The sequence below is a fragment of the Mycteria americana genome, chromosome 7, assembly GCF_035582795.1.
Source record: "Mycteria americana isolate JAX WOST 10 ecotype Jacksonville Zoo and Gardens chromosome 7, USCA_MyAme_1.0, whole genome shotgun sequence".
Classification (NCBI taxonomy): domain Eukaryota; kingdom Metazoa; phylum Chordata; class Aves; order Ciconiiformes; family Ciconiidae; genus Mycteria; species Mycteria americana.
The window spans coordinates 23,458,018-23,481,011 of record NC_134371.1 but is presented as its reverse complement, the minus strand read 5'-3'; the positions used below and the strand labels follow the sequence as shown (position 1 = coordinate 23,481,011).

The 22,994-nt window shown below is 36.4% G+C and overlaps 1 protein-coding gene across 1 annotated transcript in view; it reads left to right on the top strand.

Moving 5' to 3' along the window:
- CLSTN2 (calsyntenin 2) overlaps window positions 1-22,994 on the top strand; it is a 231,590-nt gene that overhangs the window by 179,895 nt on the left and 28,701 nt on the right. The window lies entirely within an intron of this gene.

The window sequence follows — 22,994 nt, the reverse complement described above, 5'->3', positions numbered from 1 at the left end:
TAAGCAATTACAGTGGTTTTCATCCACATGCTTACATATAAGAGCCATTCTAATTTGAAGTTTCAGTTGCAACTTTCATACATGTTAAGCAGTTTGTTTTGTTTAGGAATTTAGGCATCAAAAGACAGCCCAGAAATAAATCTGCACCTACATTAATCACCAGCTAATTAAAACACAGCCATGCCTTTCTCACCCACCTGTCAGTTTTGTTTTACACATAGCAATGGCTTGGACTTATGGAAACACATTTAGGGCTGTTAGAGTCTTACAAGAGAGGGTTTTCTGCAAAGCCTTTAATTGCTTGCCTTGGAAGTTTCCAGGAAAAGAATAAAGGCTGTTTAATTGTTCACCACACAGCTTTTCATAAAGGCTCAGGAAATCAAGTAATTCTCTGATTTCTTACATGCTCTTGAACTTTTTCATCAGAAATGTTGAAAAACTTTTAAGGTTCCACAGGTTGAAGTAGGTGCCTCTTTCCTCAGAACCTTGACAGTTGGGTGACTAGCCATCTTTTCAGCATTTAAAAGCTTTCTGCAGTCCTTCAAGCCAATGAATCAGTTCTTGATGTACATGGACTAAGGTATCTTCCAATCATCCACCAAAAAACCCTTTATCCTTTAAAATCATGTAGACTCCAGTATCTTAATCCTGTGTTAATGCCTAAGTTTTGTTGCCTTTATATGAAGTAACATTTGCTTGCAACAATACAATATTCCCTGGAATTTGCACACTAAATATATTGAGTTCTGCTAGAAATGCCTGTGTTCCAAGTTGTGGAAGTGCTACTTTTAAGCTTTGGTATGAAAAAGTGTATATCTCTCTGACACACAGCTATTGATATAACTTCTATGAAAAACATCTCCCTTGAATTACATGCCTTCAAAAATCCTGTCTATCAGTTCCCAATTTCATGATACCTCTGCTAACAGTAAAAATATTCAGGTACTTATAGTTTAAGGGCATCTTACAATAATTATTTATTTTAAACTGAAACAGTAGTTTAATAGGACAGATGTGGGCTGCACAGTCAGTTGCAGAGTGTCTGTATCTGTGCTGAAGGCACACAAGATACTTTTCACAGTTTTATTTTGAAATAGAACAGGTCATCAAAAATTCAAAAAGTTTTCATTTTATTGTTATAAAAGTTCCAAATTTCAGTACAGCTGGTTATTTTAATTATCAGCTCAGAAAACTAAATGAAAGCTTTGCTACATTGGATTATCCACACATTTTGTTGCTGTATCATATATATTCATATGCATTGGGAATGAAGATTATGTCTAGAGTAACAGAGTATGAAACCTGCATGACTTCATGCATTAACGGCGTCTTAACCTCATGCCCATAATTTGAAAATCAGAATACAAACAAGTCTTTTTTAGTAGCCAGAAGAAATGCAAATATTTATTTTCTGTAATTTTTTCGATATGCCGTACTCTAAATTTAAGGTACATTATTAATTTGTACAGCCAGCGGTGCTGTCCTCTTAACCTAATCAGCAACAGGAATGCTACATAAAAATTATGTGCACCATAATTTTGCACCAAAAAAAATCCTGTGCACCAAGGGATGGGCGGGTGTATGCTTGCTGTGCTCTTGAGGGGAGCACACAGCCCCACACTGTTTGATGCTCTCATAGATTCACTTTGATAGTTGGCTGCCCCAGAGAATTGCCTTTTCTCTGACGATAAATTAGCTATGCTTTCAGCTGTGATTTTGGTATGACAGATATAGTGTAAATGTGATTTCTCACACTGAGTGCCTCCTGTCTTCACACTCTTCAGACATGTGTAGTCATCATCAGGAAACACTTGGTATACAAGCCCTTTCAGGAGCTTCAGGATCTTTTCTTGTAGAGCTAAAATGTGAGAGGATAAAAAGTGTTAAATGAAAAAGTAATACTTAAAGCTTATGATTCAGAAGATGCTTTGTCATACTTCAAGAGTAAGAGTAAATATTAGAGAAATGAGACATCTCAAGAGGAGATACAGATTTCCTCTACGCACCTCCAGGTACAGATAGGCAAGATATATGGGGTTACATACCAAAATATGTACTTCGCATATATTCTTGGGATTTAAAATTATTTTTTTCATAAAAGGCAAACCTGAGAATATTTCTTTTTAAAAAGCAAAGTCTTATTTTAAGTAATGTTTTCATCTACCACCCATTAATATCTGTAAATCTGCTACTTATCTGAGTAAAAGGGAGAGGGAGGCATTTTTATGTGAACTTAATTTCCATAAAGTTTTCTGTACAAATTTGTCAGAAAACTCAGCCATCTCACATAATTTTTGTTCACAGCATAGAAGTTAGGTTTCAGAAAGAACATGAGTCCATGTATTTCCTGTGCAATGGTATAAAGTAGCTCAGGCTTGGTGGTGCTACAGTGGATATTAATAACAAACCAAGCAGAGCAATCACTAGCCTTGGGCAAGTAAAGTAAATTCTGAGATGGTACTGTAATGATACATGGGTATCATTAATTAATATTTCAAATGTTCTTCAGTTGCTGAGTGCAATCTGCCTATGTGTCATGCTGTACATACATAAACCCAATTCTGATCTCCGTTTCATTGTTTAGAAGGAAGAGATAAGGTTATACAACTAAAAATGTGTCTCATGCATGCAAATTTCCTAATTTAATAGCTGTAGTATATAGGGAATGACAAAAGTTCTGTACCTGAGATTGGAATTGGACCTTGTGTGTTTCCACTTATCTTTTGGAGTTACCTACATTTATAATGATTTATGGGATTTATGGTCTTGATAGCAATGGATAGGCTAACTCAGAATTCTTTGGGGCATTTTGGTATGTAAGATGTATGTTCACTTTATGGTACGCAGGAAAATTATGGGCCAGAGTTACTTTTACTATTGATTTGGCTTACCTCTTGGTAATCGGTCATACTTACTTTTTAATATGTAATCTGAAGAATGCTTATTGGTGCGTGATCACTTCATAGCCTTTTTTTTTCCCCCTTATCCCTATGCATGCTTAATCTGTTTTATAAATTAATTTTTGGGTTCGGCACACTATCTTTGAATACGGCACAAGTGATTTCCAGTCCCTGAATGGAATGTAGCAGCAAACACTAAAATGGTGTTGTCGATCATGAATTGATGAGTACTTTACAAAAGAAGCAATGCAAATTCAATCTAATCCTCTCCATGAGGAGTCGTACCTTTCAAAAAAGCATAAAGCTGGCTCCTGGGTCTGACTGAGAGTGTTGGAAGGGAGAAAAGTAGCAGTGAAGCAACAGAATATGTTGAATATGAGGATCTCTGAATCGTACAAGAGAGAAATACAGATAGAGCTTTAGTTCTTGCTGTGAAAACATAAAAATGAAAGAACTACGGGAAGATGGAGGGGGATGAGGTAAAGAGACAAGGGAGGAAGAGGACGACCATAGATATGAAGAAGTAGAAAATGAGTACAGAAAGTGGGGAGGAGAGAGGTTAATGCTGCCATACAGAAGTCTGTGCTTTGTTTCCAAAGAATAAATTTTTACTGAAGAATCACATTATATAATTTTGGGGAAAGCAAACTGTACTGCTGAGATACCTGAGGAAAACTGAATCACTTAGTGTCTGCCATTCCTTCTCTTAATTGTGAAGTTGCCATAAGCAGAATCACAGCAAAATGAGAAGGAACAAAACTGCAGATAAATAAGCCCTTATTTCTTTTTGGCAGTGAAGAAATCAAAAAGAAGTATCGGATGCGTAGTTTCATTTTGAAGGATATTTTATTTTCAAAATTCTGCTGCAAGGGACAGAGTTTTCATCCCAAATTACCTTCTGACCCTGCTGAAGGTTCTAGGGATGTTAAGAGGGAATATCTGCTCTTGTTCCATATGAATTGGTTTGGGTATATTATAATATACTTTAAGGTATCACATTGGACTTTTTGTCCTCAGTATTCAGATTTTGTTTTCCTCTTTTTTCTTTAAAAAAGTGGTATACAATTTTGAAAGCACCTGAACTATTTTTGCCACATTTTGGCAGACATAAAAAGGTGTATTTTTCAGTGTTCTTTTTTTTTTTCTGAAGAACCAGTTGTCCCATTTCTAGCAATAGTAATTTTATCTTAGGAAGATGTCTGTAATCCAGCAGCCATTTTCCAATCAGCAAAACAGTGCTTCACAGGGAAAATGTCAGCCAGCTCAACTGTGAATAAATGTTTGAACATTTAGATAATTACTTTAATGATATCCATAAAACTTTTAGGGTTTGTGCAACACTGATATTGAAAATTTCTTCCCACAGTCTATTTGTTTCATGTCCCTAACGTCAACCCAGAACTATTCTGGGATGCAGGCCCTCAATGCTGACTTGTTTCCTCCCATAAAACACTAACATGATTGTGATTAGTACTGAAAGCAAGCTATATACTGACTAAATAACAACATTCTCTGGCAAAGTCACAAATAGAGCTGATACCTAATTACCTCTGTATAGTATATAACATATAATCAGCCTGTCTGCAAAATACCAGCTATGTAATTAAAGGCCCAGCAGTTACCATTTCAGTAAAGACACTATGCATAATATTTGGGTTGTATAATTTCCTGACTTATCTTTGAATATAAATACAGAAGCATGGATATACAACCATTCTTCACTTTACAGAAACTATTAAGGTAGCCATATATGACTCATTGCCACCTTTTATCTACAATAAAAACAAAATACCATTTGCTTTTCTCTGCATTATGTCCTAATTACCTGCTGGAACTGAAGTAAATACAACACTAATTTGTATGGGGAAGGAGCATCTACTTCTTATGTGTCTTTCTGCAGTTATAGCTACCTCCATCTCAGACTACAGCAATATTCAAAATTATTATAGCAACGGGCTCCCGTACGAATAACACTAAGTGATTCTCTGGAGATATCCTTTCAATGTAATGTGAGAGTTGTGTAAGAGCAGGAATTCTTTTATCTCTGATTTGCACTGTGCACCTTCAACACAGAAAATATCTTTTAAGTAAATCACCTTTCCCAAAATGTGGAAATCGTGAAAGGGTGTTTAATGCCTGTGTCAGCTCTGTCTTCCTTTGCTGAGCATGTTTAAAGCAACCCTTGCAAGCTTGCAAGCAGTGGCAACGCTTCCTTCAGAGATAGCAAGCCTTTGAAGAGGGATTTGCCAGGTGATGGAAAGCCTTCAAAGAGCCAGCAATACCATTTTCAGCCACAGAGAGGTCATTAGCCCAGGGAAATATCCTGGTGAGCTTTCTTCTGTGTGCAGACTACCCAACCCAGGAATCCTGGTATTTTCCTGGTGGTGGGTGAGGACTGGGGTATCAAGACTGGATATTTATTTCATGAATGAAAAATAGCACATAGGACTTCCTGTGGGATTTGAATAGGTAAGGGGAGTCTAGTGGGGTCACACCAAGTGAGTGAGTGATGCATGTAGGTGAGAATGCGTGAGAGGGAGGAGGAGGAGCAGAGAGGAGGTCGCTTCAAAATCTGGTTTTCAGAGCTGAGCCCAAGTGTTTCCGCTCAAAAGCAAACAAGCCACAACTAGCCTGTTTGCTTTGTCTCTGGGGTCTAGTTTGCATTAATCACACTCTTTGCACCTTCATAACATGTCTAAATAACTGACTGAAACAAGCATTATATTTGTGCAGACACCTACAGCAAGGGAAGGATATATCATCCTATTTTGAACAGTGACAACCTCCTTTTTCTTAGTGCAACCTCCTTATGCTCAGAGAGAAAAAAATACTGTTATTGAATACCCTTCAGGAGTATGGCCAGACTTCTCAACTGCCTGAAATCTCAGTCCTTGGAGCAGCAGGCAGTCAAGATGCCTGACTTAAATGTAACCTTTAACATTTGAGTATTAGTATTTCAGTCAGGTTTTTAGAAAGCAAACTGAAGAAGCCCAGTATATTAATACTTGAAAGGTAATTGCAAAGGGTAGGAGGGCTTGTTTTGTATTAACACGCATAGTGGGTTTTTAATTAAGTATTATTAGCATACTGAAAAGTATTTCCTTGGTTTTCAAGCAAATAATACATGTTTCAGGAGGCTAGTTAAATGTGTATTTCATTTAGTTTATGACCAGAACTCCCATTTGCAGACCATACATATTACTGAACCTTCCAAAGAGTAAAAAATAAGTTCATTGCAAATCTTTTAATAGAAATATCTAACAGGCAGAATCCCTGCACATATCATCTGAGCAGAAGGCAGATCCAGGAGATCAGAGAAAGTGGTTTAAATTCCAGATAAGATTCAAAGATGAACGATGAGGCCTCATGAGCGAAATAAAGTAGAATTCTACGTATGCTGTCTTGAGGTGGGAATAAACTTACAGATCAAAAGCTCATTTCAACTATCTTCAAAGATAGTTTGCTCAAAAGCCCACGCTTCTTTTCAATTTTGGTTATACATCAATTTTAGAAAGGATATTAACAATGCAAGAATGGAAGTTTGGGCCTCAGTGTACATGGAAACATTATCCCTAATCTATTTGGTCACTTCTCATCGATGTATTCATGATCACAATGTGTACCTTTTGGTCATGCTTTGTAAAACGAATAATAGTCAAAATTAAAAAAAAAAAGTTGAAAACTTCAATAAAGTAATGTCAATCAGATTTCAGGTCTCAGACTATGAAACAAACGAGGTATTTGGGCTATTTCAGTTAGGTAGGAGGTCAAAGGATCTGGTGGTTTTCATTTTTTTTTTCCTTAATGTTATTCTTATTTGTTAAGTGGTAATAATGTGTTCAGTTTGTGAATAATTCTCAAAGACATTATCTCTGTAAGTCTTTGCATTTTTAAATCTCTGATCATTTATATAGAAATTTGAATATATAACATTTATAGTAGTTTCTGTAATTTAAAGAGATGTTTAACAGAAAATTTATACTGACAAATCATAGTGTAGGTCAATATCTGGCATATAAATAAAAATATCATGTAAGCCCTTTAAAGTTGGAGACAGAAAATTAAGCTTGTAATATTTGTTCTAGCTAAGCTTTTGGTTGTTCTTTTTATTCCTCAGATTCAGTTAGATAAGGGTTGATTCAACTTGATTTAAAAAAATGTTACCATGTTTCATTATTAGGTAGAAAGTGCATTCATCTCAGAATATTGATTGTTCTTTCCATTTAGAAAGAAGCTGTTTCCCACCCTGATAGGACCAAGAAAAAACTTTATTGAGCCTGACAAGCTGCCGCATGTCATGGTGGGAGGTATAATGCCTCTTTCTTCCTTTTCTTTTCCTGCTCTCTGCAGCAGTAGATTTCAAAGAGCAAATCCATGTTGACAGTGGCCATGCTGCAGTTCCGAAGCAAAGTTCTTTGCATTATCCTTAATAGCTTTATTTATTCTTTTATATGTTCAGGTAACTCATTTGTGGAATGTTGGTATGGTCTGCAAATAAATAGCAGTAACCATCATATTAACTGCTAGATCTCAGAGCACCTTACAAAGACCGTCAGCATAACTGTCCCCTTTAAAATGGGAAACATTTGGGAAGCCTGTCCAACAGAACGCTGCTTTTAGTTTGTCTGCTAAAAAGGTATGAACGGGTAGGATGATCTTTTGAATAAAATTGACAAAGAGCATAATTCAAGTTCCCACATTAATAGAACTGGGATATTATAATTATTTTCATCCATAAATATTACATGTACAGGAACTGATAAAATGCTAATCTCTGTTTTAAAAAAAACCACATAGATTGCTTTTCTAGATCATCTTCTGGCTTTGGTAATAGGAGGAGCTTCCACTGGCCAAATACTGTTTTACAAAGAGTAAATTATTCTTGTGCCAATACTGATTTTTCAAGTGTACTTAAAACTTTTCCAAATAATTAAAAAGAGGTAAAAGGGAAGCTAATGGCTTATTTGAAAAGAACATGAGGTTAGCATTTCTCATTCTTGTTTTAGCATTGCTGAAGCACTTGTTGAAATTAATTTTAGACTGTAGCTTGTATTACTTGCTGATGTGAAGAAGGTGGTAATGGTAGAACATGGACATATAGGGTAGCAATGACTTTGGTGGTTCCTCTATATGTATTTTTATTTTTTATTACTGACTTAGCACCACAAATTAGCTGAAAGCAAATAATGGGAATGAGATTTAAAATTTGGTAAGTATTCATTTTATAATTTTTTTTAAAATACAGATTTATGACCCTTAGTAATAACCTTTACAGTATGTACTATTTCAAATGGGTCCTAGTTTTCCTAAGTTTAGTGGCATCCATTAGTATATTTTCTCCTGAAATATACAAAATATTTGTTTCTGTAAGATATTTGCCAGAACTCCTTATCTGCTTATTTGGTATATTTTTGAGCAGGAATTGCAGAGGAAGTGTTATTTGGTCTCATACTATATTTAGGTTTGTGCTGTATGTATAGAGGTCCTGTCTAATGATGAATAGACCTCTCGGCCTTCTCTAATCTGAAAGCATTATGTGACTTGTCCCAGTAGTAGTACTACAAATATGGCAGTGCCACACTTAAGCTATCTTTTGGCATTTGATGAAGACGTGTCTAGTTTGAAAAATTGCAATAAGCATTATATTAGAGAAGCTGTGAAAGCTTGTTGTTATTGTTTAGAACTGCACATGGTATACTTAGATAATGCAGGGCTTTATTTTTTTCCATTTTGCTGAAATGTAATTGCAAAATTTTATAATGGTTTAATGCTGTATACAGCTACATTAGCTCTGAAGTTGAACTTTTGTTATTGTACAATGAATGGCAAATGCATTTTTTCTGATCATACTATGTGCTTGTTTTCAAGAGGTGGGGTCAGGTTGGATTCACCTCAGCCTAGCTCAAGAAACTAAATTTGGACCTCCATTTTAACTGGGGTCACCTCAGCCTAGCTCAAGACACTAAATTTGGACCCCATTTTAACTGCCTATGAAGTTTTTCAAGAGAAAATGAAGATTTTCTCTTGATGAAACCTGAGGAGACTGGAGGTCTCTTTGAAAGTCTTCAGAGTAATATATTTTTTTCTATTGACTCTACAGGGAATTTAGCTACCTGTTTTATAAAGAGGAGACACACTTAAAATGCACATCCAACTTTAACACCTAAATTAGGTAAATGAAATCATTGCCCCTCCCTCTAGCCCCAGGTGGCTTGTGGCCTGCATATTTATTTTTGTAATCCATAAAGACAAGAGAGAAGGAGCTATAAAGTGTATAGGTCAAAAATATCATCACTCAGTCAAAGAGATCGGAAAGCATGTCATTGGTCATAATTGGTTATGGTTAGTTGAGTATGAAACGCTAAGCAGAAATTGCCTTCTTTAGGTATGGACAATACAGAGTTTATCTACTTCTGATAAACACTGCTATATATCCTTTACTCACCTTTTAATTTCCTGCCACTCTGTTGATGAATGGATTTGCAATTCAAAAATATTCATCTGAATATTCCTAAAGAAAAATGTTTTGATTTAGTAAGGACGCAGGATTTTAAGAGGTTCAGTGAGCTCGTGATCTATTGACAAATTTTGAGTAGTTATTTTGACCTTTACAGAAGTTCTGTGATATCAGGAACGTCAGGCATAAAACTTCAACTGGGTGCTGTATAAGCCTCAAATGTATGCTGTATAACATTTGGAAAACTAGTTTGAAGGAAAAGCCAGCATGCATAATTATGCTACAAAATTGAGTTTGAACTCACACCTTGTTGTAATACTGATGTGCAAGAGTGAATCCTGAGTATTTACTGTGGGTTCTTTTGTTTTAATTTTCTACCATGTTATGCTTTATTTTGTTTTGGGAACTTCTGTGTAGAATGCACATGGAAATTAATGAATTTCTGGAAGAGTTGTATTTGTTCTAATGAAGATTTTGAATTCTTTAGCAACTGCTAAAGGAATATTTTATAAAATGCTAAGAAGAAGGTCTGATGACTGTGGGCTTTTTTTGTACAATGAACATTTTCTGACACCTAGTAGACTACTCTTCCTTAAGAGGGCTGAAAACAAAACAGTTATCTAATAGTCCTTTGAGATCACTAATTCTGACAAACAGTTGGACTACTAAGTGCTGTTTGACCTTACATCAGGGTACTTTTCTGCCTTTTGTTAGTTCATGATCAAGTGGTGTTAATTAATAGGAAAAAAAGGGAAGGAAAAAAGGAAAATAACACTACCAGTATGAGTTACTCTTCAGTAAAGCTTTCTGTTAAAGTTAATGAGTATTATAAAAACAAAGAGCAGCCAAATGGAAACCTTTTTTATTACTATTATTTAGATAACAGTAGAGAAAGTTGCTAACTGCTTATTTAACTGGTCTACTTACCTCCTGGCTTTCTAACTTCTGCTGAAATCAGTGCTGCCTCCTTCGTTGGGCATCAGTTTCTGACAGCCTTATAAGAAGGGAATATTGCTTCTGAAACAGGGTGCCACTTCAACTGCACCCATTATATACTCTCATTTAAAGACCACCCCTCAGCCTAGAAAGCCTGGAAAGAGGGGTGGCCCAATTCAGAACACCATGTCCAAATAATGCTCACTAGGCTTTTTTACTTGAGGGAGAGAGAGGCAGAGAGAGACAGTTTAATGACCAGGAAAAATTTCCTTACTGATGAAGAATAATCAACATGTTACTTCCTAATCCCACGACTATTTCTTTATGGGATCATTATAACAGTTTATACAAATTATTTTACCTTACATTACCTACCAAGACTTTGTTATTAGGTAGCTGAAGGAATATCAGTGATAGTTTTATTTAATAGTATAGTTAACGGTTATCAGTTTTCTGTTAGCTATGTTTCCGTTCAATAGTTTAGTTTCAATTTCAGTCCAAATCAGCTATTAAATATTTAGTTTCTGAAAACTTTTTATATATCTTTGGATGCTCTGATAATTTCTCTTTTTTTGGCAGTTTTTAAATCGATTTGTTCTGATACAAGGTGTGAAAGTACCCTGAAGTCTTTACAACTTTACAACAAGAGACTCACAACTGGTAGAATACTACAAATTGTTCTAAGAAAATATTCACATTGATATGAGCTGTTTGGGGTTTATTCATTTTAGTGATTATATCATGTTGACATTTTGAAAACAATGTTCCCTTTTTATTTTAAAACATTGGAAATCCATAACTGTTCTGCAAACCTGTTTTCAAATATATTTCACGCCAGGTTGTAGTAAAAGAAACCAAAGTCTGTGTGTGTATGTATGCATATGCATATTTATATATATTATACATTCATACATATATGTGTACAACTAAAAGCTAGAAAGTATGGAACCACTGAACTGTTTTTAACATGTCCTTCCCCACCCACTCATCTCTCAATCCTACAGTAATGTAAAAACCTTTAGGTACGGTACAGAGTAGTCTAGTCTCTTGTAACAGTAAGACAGGAGAAGAATCTATCCAGGTGAATAGCCAGATATATTTCAAAATAGAATGGTTTCTGATGAAAAACGGCCAGCAGTAATATCATGCAAGATCTTATCAGGGGACTGCAAAATGAGAAGCTAGGAGATGTCTTTGATTATTTTTTCCCCCTCCTTTCTTTTTCCGCAGTTAATGAACAGAGGTTTACCATTAGATTTTTTAATTCCTTTCAGTTTTTATACTCTGAAGGTTGGTTTGCAGATGACTCAAATGTCATATGTGATTGGAATAAAGTTGGCTTCATTAAATGATGGAGTAATAGAGTGGATATTGTGATTACAAAAGAGGGCACAGAATACTGCGATGAAAGACAGTGATCTACTCTGCCTGGCAGAAAGCCAACAGCACAAGGGAGACTAAGAGAATCTATCTAGCAACGAGGTCAATGCTACAATTAACATCCTCTCTCTAGCATATGGGGCAGGTAGTTTAGACAAAAACAGATAATAAATCTCGGAAAACTGGGAGTCAGATCTATATACTTAGCTGTTTTAAACTGAGGATGATACACAAATCAGATTAAAGCTAACTCACGGTAATAAAACATTTGCCCCAGCTGCCACAGGGTGACTGCAGTGTCTTTGTTCACCCTCTTCTTTGAGATGAAAGACATTTGAGTCAACCTCAAAATAAAATACACTACAGAGCTCTGCAAGATTCGGGTTTTCATCTCAGGAAAATCAAAGATCAAAACGTCTTACATCTGTACGTCTGGTACTAAATACAGACTCACCTCTTTTAGGTGCTTGCTCTTCCTTCTACATTCATTCGAATGTACGTGGAGGGGAAAGGGCTGAGGAGAGAGAGAAAGGATTGCTTTTATTTGTCAGTACAAGGTAAATAGACAATTCTGTTAAAATGCAACAAGGTGTTTCCTATAGGAACATCAGTAGCTATAAACAAGTATACTTGGCAAGCATGCTATATAAATGTATTTTCAGGAATTAGTTTTGGACCAATTGGTATTCTTGGGGGATTTCTCAAGAGAAGAAAATTGTTAAAAGATGGTACTTCCCTCCCCAAATTTTCTGAATAATTTAATGGACATCCCCACTACTGTTTGACATGTTAAATAAACTATAGTGCATAATAAATATCAGAACTCAGGATATTCTAATAACATGTTCTACCTATATTTTCTTAAGAATACCAAACAAATCTTAGGGCTGTTTCCTAAACAGTCTGTGAAAATTTGGGTTTTTTTAAGTGAAAGTAAATGTCTAAATTGTATAAACATTAAGCAGAAGAAAAAACATGGACTAGACAGTAAGTAAACAGTTGAAAATATCAGTTTGGAAGGGCTGTGATTAGATATGTACTTATTTGCATATAGCATTTACTTGAGCAAGGTACATGAGAAAATCCATTAGTTTTATACTCAGTACATTGTACTGAATAGTTTATATTGAAATACTTGTTTTATAAGGTATACAAAATATAATTTTAAAACAATCGGCATTAAACTGCATTATCTTTTCAGTTAGTGAGATTATAAGGGCAAAGAATTGCCTCCTAATCCTTCACCTCCAGTTCCTCTGTTTCAAAATATACTGTCATGGAAAATGTCTTCTGCTTTGCTTAGCTTCCTAAATAAGGTGTCAATATAGTGACATCTGCAGAGAGTTTTAGGGCTGTTGTTGTCAGGGTTTCATACTGTCTGTCAATGGGCATGTAACTGGTACCTCATTTAGGAGCTCGGACTTGCTCCACTGTCAGTAGAGCCTTGAGAATGAGATTCCTGTTGCTCTTGCCCACCTTAACATAATCCCCAAAGGCTTCTCTTCCTTTTATGCATGCAGCCAGAGGTAGGGAATACAAGCTGTGTTTCTAGTTTCCTCACCAAAAGTCCTATGAGGAAGCAATAACTTGCTTAGGAGTTGCCTAAGGAGCAAGGAAGTCTCTCTTTTGCTTCCTTCTCTGGTTAATGTTCTTCTAATACTTAGTTGGGGTTCCAGAAAGAAGGGATTAATTTGCACAATGTTCAATCTCCTTTATTCTAGAACTGATCATACACATTCCTTTACAACTGCAGAATTACATGGCAATAAAATGCACGGATCAGAAGATATGCTGCTTTAAGGTCTTTGAAAGGAAGTTTTAAAAGGAATAAATTTAAAACACAAATATAGAAAGACATTTAATTTTCCAAATTCTCTCCCCATATATGAAGCTGACATAACATCAGCATATGTATTAGAGAAATCCAAGTTCTGATACAGATAGTAACTATGGAAAAGCTTCCTCACAAAGGAGTAGAAATTACTCCATGTAACAACCACTACTGCTAACAACGGGAAGAGTGGTGATGATGTTCCAGTCTCATAAGCATAAAAGCACTGGTTCAGAGCAAAGCAATCTGGTGGGGTTTTGTTTTTTTTTTTCCTTCACTGCCTGCCATCAGCTGTTCCATCAGCAAGGAACTTGCTCAGAGAGACTTTGTGATCAAATTTGAGCAGGACTATGCAGGCTAAGGTTCAAACTACAAGTTTTATGTGGAGGTTAAGCGTGCAACAGTATTCTTATGGAAAAAACACTGAACTTGTAGAGTGTGATGACGCTTTTCAATGTATCATCCATTAATTTTACTGGTGGGAGTATATTGATTCTTTCTTTTCCCATACGCAGTATATTTTTCTTCCAGCCTGCCTTAATTACTACATACCTACTGTATTTATTGCCACTTCAGAGGCAGAACATATTGATTTTACAGACAGGAAAAAAAAGTGTCAAGTGAGGGAGCTGCTAAAGGGTAAATGTAGAAAGGGAAACCCGAAGAGATTATTAAAAAAAAAAAAAACTAGTACATAATATGAATATTTTAGAGCTTTATTTAAAGTTTTCTGAAGAGGTTGTGGAGATATTGGGGACATATATGCAATCTGCACAGCACCACTTAGTGGTCAAGAATATACCGACCCTTTGCCACAAATGTTTTAATCCTTTTCAGTTTCAGCAATGCTTAGATTAAGTAAAGCCAACACATGTGGCAAATATCTGTCTTAATGCACAGAGCCAGTTACTGAGGTAGAATAAATAATGCTACAAGACATAACCATTTATATTACTGGATTAATTTGATTAGTCTGTGTTTGCACTTTGCTTTTGTTTATTTTCAATAGCTCTTCCCCAAAATGAACATGCTGGCAGATTATACTGTAGCACAAAGCTAACTCGAAGTGCATATCTATTGATTGTCACAAAAGCAAATTTTTACTATAAAGCATGCATATTCACAGAAGAAATATATTTTTGTTCCTTATATTAGAAAAGAGAAATGCACTAGGTAACCCAGGTATCCAATGAAGTAAGCACATCCTGAATACTGAATATCTGCATACTGAATTACATACTTTTAGTCTGCACTAGGACATTTTTAGCAGTGTATCTTTTGTTCTTGGTGGTGATGGGATAATTAAAAAAAAAAAAAAAAAAAACACAAAGAAATGATAAGGTGCCTATAGACAATGAGAAAAAGAGAGAAAAAGTCAACTGTGTAACTTATTTCTTTATATCACTTAATCAGCTTTTGCATGTAGCTCAGCTACTGAAATTTAAGGCAAAGATTTATTAGAAGAAACCAAAAGAGAGCAGCAGAGTTATAGCAAAAGCAATGCCCTAAGGTATATTCTTTTCTTTTTTTAAACTAACATGCCTTAATTGTAGAAGTCAGTGGAGGAGAACTGACAATAGGAAAACAATTAAGATACTAAACGAGATTCTAAAGTAGCAGATAAACGCTCATTCAACAACATCTTTAAAGTTCCCATTCATCAGAGACAACAGTTATGAACCCCAGAGTGGGACAGGAGAAAGCCTTTTCTATGCTTACCTTTAGATGCCTTCATGCAAAACTCATCAATGCTGTGCATGACTACACTGCCTAAAACTCTTAAGAAGTGTTATTTTTATTTTGCATATGTAAATATACAACATTTTTCTTTAAAAATTGCAAATATATGTAACTTTTTCACTTTTACTTGAAATCCACTGCCAAATGTTTCCAAATTAATACCTTTTTCAGGCTTGCTTTCTTACTGTGGCAGTATTCCTTAGGTCCCTATTAAAGGTGTGATGAAACTGTCTTTCATAACCTTTAAGTCTGTTGCATTTGTGCTCCCTGTTTGTATGCAGTACAGTGCTTTCTCTCAGTGCTATAAAAATATATCAAAAATATATAATAAAAATATTTTGATATATCAAAATATATATAAAAATTTCTATCAAAATGTATTGGAGCCATTTAAATGTCTATTTAGTGTCACCAACAGAAAAGAACAATGCCAAAATTTGTAAATTTTTACAAAGCTCTTTGAGAAAGGATTAGTTTAGAGATGGAAAGAAAAATGTGGGGTTTTTTAAACTCAAAATAATATCCCTGTCCCCATCCAAATATCATCTGTGTTCTGTACTCTGAACAAGGGTAATGGGTGCCATGCTTTGAAGCAGATTTACAAAGCATGTGGCTGCTTTCAGAACAGGGCAGAGGGTTTGATTTGCATGCCGTAACTGAGTGGATAATGCTAATGCCTTTAAGCATAAGATCAAAGGGATATTCCCTGCATTTGTTGTCTTCTTTAGTGAAGTGAGATAAAAATGCAGAGCCTGAGTTGTCTCTGCATGTTTACAAAGTTTTCACAATGATGACCTCCATCAGCTCTATCAAGACATGCTTGCAAATAAGGAAACTATTCCATTGTTAAGGTTTTTGTATAAGCACTGTACATATCCTCTACAGAAGCATACAAAGGATTTGAGGTAAGTGTGTTTTGCTTGCTGAATGACTTGCAGATTTATAAATATAGTAAATGTACATCCAAAGAGAAAGTGTTGCTGTTAATAAAAGCATAACAATTATTAATAATATTAACTATTAATTAATAAGTGTGATAATAATTCAACCTCTTAATGAAGATATGATGCCCTGCAACTCTTTGTTAGTGGAAACAGTGCCTTCTTCATCTTCTGTAGACTTTGCATTTTTCTAGACATGCACAACCATTGGAGAGGACATTTTTGTACAGACACAGTAAGCATGACTAATTTTCTATTATGCTACTTCACGAAAATATGCAATTTATAATCCCAGGTGTACTCCTGACCCCCTTGCAAGCAGAGGTAAGCATTATTATTCTAGCTGCTTGGGTATTGTAATCCCTGTGTGAATGTGGTTCTTCCTTCATTAATGATCCTATTTTGCTATAAATGAATATAATAGCCTTCTCCACTATAGTCTTGATTATAGAGTGGCCTAAATGTTTTACTTATTGAAATACTACCAAACAGCAGAAAATAGATTTATTGAGAGGACACAGAATTCAACTGCGTTGAAGAAAAGACTGGTGCTGAAGTGCTCCGTGGTCTTATAAACACTTCTGTTCTGTAAAGGCCAGTACATCCTGGAGTGACATTCCAGCAGATACGCATCAGTTCAGGCAGGATGATTTATATTCTGTAAAGTTAGGTTGAACAAACAGAAGTGCACATTCTTTTTTCAATTTAAGTCACGTCTATTGACAAGAATTCATTTGTAGAAGTGAATTAATTCATTCAATGTTAATGTTTAATGGAAATCATACTTAGAATTTTTCCATAAAAAGGAAAAGAGAGGAGGAGATTCGAACACCTTTGTGATTTCTGTGTATATCTTTTATTCACTTTCAAAAAGTTAAGCTCTGTGTTAGTGGATTTAAAACACCTCTAGTCTGTGACAGAAATGAAAGTCTTGGTCAGATTGGCCTCACCAGCCCAGCTATTTGCAATGACTACTACACTCTGCTTAATAAACCGCCCTATTTTCAAGTTCTTAGCACATAACTCGCTGTCAGTAGTCACTGTCTTCTTCAGCCCAAGGACACAGTGTCCCTCTGAGGAGATGCACTAGCCCCACTGGCATTTCCTTTGGCATTTGACCTTTGGGCATGAGCACCACCACCACACAGCTGACATTCTGACCTAGTTTAGGAATTTTTTTTTTGGAAGATACTAGATAATTTCTTCTCATGTGCAACTATTTAGATTTGGATCAGTTAATAAGACTGGAATTAAGCCTAATTTGCATGAGAGTTAGTGAAAGAATGTGACCCAGTCAGCTGACCAGTTTGTTAGCAACATATTTTAACAAAAACAGAACAGAAAGGGGGGAAAAGGACCAGCATAAAAAAAAGCTGCAATGGTATTGAATTTATTGTTTTGATATCAATTAATATTTAAGGTGATATAATAGATAAATGCTGTAGGTAAAAAGATAAAATGCTAAAACGCATAGCAAGGGGAAAGAGGTACTGGGAAAAAAGGTATCTGAAAGACAGATGGGAGGGCTGTGTATCAGAGGGATATAAGAAAGAGGGAGTTACCTAGAGGATAAATTCCTCTGCTGCTGCTTGCAAATACTTGAAATGGAAAATTCTTTCAGAAAAGAAAATTTAGCTTAACTCGAAGTGTTTACCACTCTGCTGCTACTACCCAAATCACAATGAAAGAGAATATGGAAAAGAGCACTCCAGTTAGGTTGAAAGCATTTTAGCGTTTTCAAATGAAATTGTTACAGTTTGTACCTTCACCTTGTTGTTTGGTTTTTCTTTTTTTTATTTTCTTTTCTTTTTTATGTCTGAAGTATGTTTACAATGAAATATCATGACTGATGAAAACCAATAATCTGGGAATTTTTTTTCCACAGAGAATTTAGGGTTTGGGGTGGTTTATTTCTAAAAGGGAATTTTAAAAATCTGTTTTGCAAAGCAGTTCTGTTCTTATTCTTGTGAGCCTCCCAGTTCACATTGGTAGTCAGCAATTAACAGAAGAGAAGTATTGTGAAGCTGGCAGAGTGGTACAATGTACGCAAGAGTGGAACAAAGGAAATGACAATGTCTGTGGGGTAGGGCATAGCAAGTTTTCAAAGAAGCCTTGCTTAGCCAGAATTTGTTCTGCCTCCACCGAGGTATAGCTTTTCCAAAAGCGTGAAGCTAATTTGGAAGAGGACTTGCATTCATGTTATGTAGTTACATACACCTCCATACTAGAATATGTGCACTTTTGCAGTCCATTGGAGTAGCCAGTAGTTGTGGTTCTGAACTGAAAGCACAGATTTTAGTCTCTAGACTCCCTAGACTTTAACTTCTCATCTTATAGAAATATAGAATATCTTCTAATCTTTATGTGAAAGCAGTGCAAACTTAAAATAAAGCCTTATACATTTGTCATCCTTTAAAGAGGATCTGATTCATAAACATCCATGTTGCCAGCATCAATGACAAATGACATCCAGTTTTCGAAACACGGTGGAATGTGCATGTAGAAATAATGACCACATAACCTCCCCCAAATATGTCATGGTAGGAGTTGCCTATGTAAGAAAGTCATCACACACCAGAGCATGGAGACATCTTATGCAGCTTTCAAGAACTTAGGAGGGGTTGGTCTGTCTTTTTTGAAATATGGCCAGAGGAAGACAGTGGTAGTGTTGCTGCTGTACCTCATAGCCTGGTGGTTACAGCAGTCACCTTTAAGATAGCAAACCTGAATTGTAATTCCTGTGGCTAAGAGGATTTCAACATCTCCCATCTTTAAGAGGAATGCCACACCAGTGACACTGTTTCCCTTCTATCCCCTTCAGTACAATGGTGTTTATGGAATCAGAATTGTAATTTAGCTGGGGAGAGACCTCAGGAGGTCTCTGGGCCAACCTCCTCCTCAAAGCAGGGGCAGCTGTGAGCTTGGACCAGGTTGCTCAGGCCTTTATCTAGACAGATCTTGAAAAATCTCCAAGGATGGAGGCACAACCTCTCTGGGCAGCCTGCTCTACTGCTTGACTGTCCACATGGTGAAATGAAGGCTTACTTTATAGCCAGTCTGAACCTGTCTTGTTTCAATTTATGCCCGTTGTCTCTTTGTCACAGCGTGCACCACTTTGACAAGCCTGCCTCTGTCTTCCTGGTAACTTCTCCTTAGGCACTGGAAGGCTGCTGTTACTGTCCCTCCAACGCTGCCCCACTCCAGGCTAAACAAGCCCAGTTCCCTCAGCCTCTCCTCACATGGCAAGAGCTGGCCATTTTGTTGGCCCTCCACTGAATTCACTCCAGTTTATCAAAGTATTTCTTGTATTCAGGGGTCCAAAACTAGGCACAGTATTTTAGATGTGGTCTAATGAATGCTGAGTAGGGGCGGGGAGGGGGGTTATTCAGAGGTTCAGAGCATGTTAAGACACTACAAAAGGCATCAAGAAGAGAATAGAGTGGCATGCTCTGTTTTTTAGAGCTGGATTAAGGTGCTTGCTTCAAACAACCTGTAGAAAATAGCGGTTCAGACCACTTAGGCAGAAAGGAGGAGATTGTGTCTCATACCGACGCGAAGTAGTGCTATTTATAGCAAGTAGAGAGCTTTCCTTGCCTTCCTTTTCTTCTTTCTTCTTACCGCTTTTTTGTGGATGTTTGAGTGTATTTTGAGAACACTTCCTCAGCAAAGTCACACGAACCAGAGAGATGGAAGTAATATCTGCTTTCTCAGCTCTAAAGGGATAGACTCAAAGTGCTCACTGAGTAGCACTGACAGGATGTGCAGAGCTGTTTGTGTGGTCAAACTCATGGTCTGCTGACCATTACTTAAGGGACTTTCAGGAAGGTAGTCAGAGGGTTGCGAATACGCATGGCTCTTCGGTATTGAAATGAGGCACTGGGACACTTCTCCAAGTACAAGTTCTCTTTGTGTATCTAGTCAAACAGGTGAATGATCTGTTTTGCACGAGTATGCCCCAGCTGACCTAAGGGAGGCTACAAAAGCTGTAAGCTGTAAAGTGCGTGTTCTCATGTGTGCATGCCTATCCCTTATGTACAAAGCCGTAAAAAGAGACATTTTGCAGACCAACAAAGACTGTTTCTAAGCACCCTGTGCTTCTCAGACCAAAGTACCTTGGTTTCAGTCTGTTCCTAAGCATTCCAATATAAAACAGAAAAATCTCTGACGTTGTTCATCAGAAGATGCTAAGAGCTTTAATGGCTTGGGAAACTTACTTCATAAGATTTATATTGAGTCTGTTTTCATCTATTTCATAAAAGCATATTCCAATGCAATGGCTTGTAATCAGCACTAAGACTTCAAGCTGGTTAATTCACTGTGACTTGATTAATACATTTTAGAGGCAGACTGACATGATAGAGTGATTAGACCAACCCAGCCATCCAGCAGTCTTTGAAAGCCAAGCTTACTCATCTGTAATTTTATCTCATTAGGATAGCTTTATAAATTAGATTTTTTTTAAATAAAGTTCTTACTTGAGATGATTAAAATTTCTTTATTTGCCAAACTGGTATATTTTATAATTTTATTTTCATGGCTTCACTGCAATCATATTACTATTCCATTGCCACTGTGGAATGCATGCAGAGAAAAAATTGGCTTCCTATGTTAAGAAGGTGAAGAAGGTGTCTGAAATGACAGCATAACAAATTACACTCCACAATTATTTATTTCATTATTTTGTTGCCTGTGAAATGGCCAGGCATGAAATACTACCTGCTGCTGAGTGACTGGGATGTATTCCAGAGTTTTAAAATAGTTTTATTGCTTCCTTGTAGAATATTTGTTTTTACACTGGGACCCAGTACAGATACTTAAAGATCTTTTGGTGGGATATACATGTGGCTGTGTACCTAAGCTATATTGAAATTGTATGACAATTAAACACCTGACCAGCTTGGGTGTTTTTGAAATATCAGGAAGCGCCAAGCTGAAACTTTAAGTGCCTAAATTCCCTTTAAAATAAAACTTGATGTGTTTATGTGTTGAAATTTAAGGAAAAGCATGCAAGTAATGGTTTCAGGACTTCACCAAGCTATCTACGCTTGCACTATCTTATGTTCCAGAATGTATCAGAAAAAAGTAAAGGTTAGTAAGTACTTTGTCTAGTGTGGACACCTGCAGTTGGACATCTGCATTTTTCTTGGAAGCACTGGAACCCAGTTGCTGGAGTCTTGAATTGTGGGATTTATGTAATCTTGTGTTTCCAGAAAGCATTTTCTTTGAAAAATGTAACTGCCCTTTGGGCAGTCAATAGAGTAATCGGACTAGCTACACATTATCATGCTCTTTGTGTATATGACGTCCCGAAATGTTTGGGTTTGCTATACTAAAGTGCTCTTGCTTTGGTTAAATATGAGGAGGATTGCTCACTCATTTAATAGCACTTGGGGCATCCCAAGTGATGCAGTTTAGGGTTGCAAAACAGAAATACTCTGGAACAGTTCTCTGATAAAGTGTCAAGTATTAACGCCTGTAGTTTTCGTGATGCAAGGTCTCAAACTCAGGCACGTCATTCATTTTGTTTTATATAAAATGTCTGACACATGCGGCTGTGATGCATCACATTCTAATGATCAGGTCAGGAAACTTGGCAAGCTGTTTTTCCTTGAAAGGGAGGACTGCATAATGCTATTCGTGATTGCTGTTTGTTCAATAAAGTTTTCAGTCTTCCAATTTATTTACTTTCAATTTTGGTTTCAGTTCATTTAACCTTCAGAAAACATTTGCGCTGTCTACTGCTTTCAAAAGGAAGGCTCTAGCAGCCCCTTGCTGCATTTATCTCTTGCTGTGGAGCTATGATGTCTGCAGTAATAAATGTAGCAGTTTGAAATAGAAGTGATTAAGTTCTTGTGGAAATGTCTTCTGGAACAAAACATTAGCTTTTGCTTTCAAAGGGCAGATATCGCGGCAGATAGCACTTAACCTGGCCAAGGACAAAGTGTTATATTTAAACATCACTTTTCTGCTTGCCTTTATGAAACAGCAAGGATATCTGCATTCAAGCACTTCCATTTCTTAATACATCAAAACAAGTATCTCTACAGAATTGAAAGTAGCATGATTGTAACTATTGCTTTATTTTTAAAAATAGCCCACCCATCCTACCAATTTGCTGTGATTTATTCCTTTGAACTTTTAAATCTGAAAGATACAACAAAGGAAAAAAGAACTGGGCAGGCATTGATATTTACATACTAGACTTCTGTCTTCAGAGACACTGATTCATCTAGCTGTACATTTCTGAGCTAAAACTGAAGTTGACCATTTTGCAGTAATCCCTGGCTGTCCAGCTCAGAAATTCATGAGATTTGACACTAATATTGTCATCTTGAAAGTATGTTGTAACTGTGGCTGTTGCTTTTCAAAGCCGATGTGTATCAGTGAAACCATATAGATCCTCATTTTGCCGACTATCTGGGAAAAAGCTCAAGGCCAAAAGATGGACCATGGAGAAGACTTGAGTTTCCTGCCCAGATCAGGTAGACACATAGACTACTTGTCCACCTGTGTCTATACAGAGCACAACAGCGGTCCTTCTAGCACTATGGAGGTCCTGATGCATTGCATAGGACTTTCTAAGTACTAATGCATTAAGTTAATAATGTCAATTGAATCAAATCATTGATAATAACTCATCAGTCTAGGGACTAAGTACTATATATTTCTTAATTTAAAGCTAATAGGGATCCCCAGTAACTATGCCGATACATCCCGAGTATGCATCTCTTACGTATGGTTTTGTATTCTCAAAAGTTGATATAGACATTAAGAAACTAATATTATGTATTAACAAATCTGAAAATACA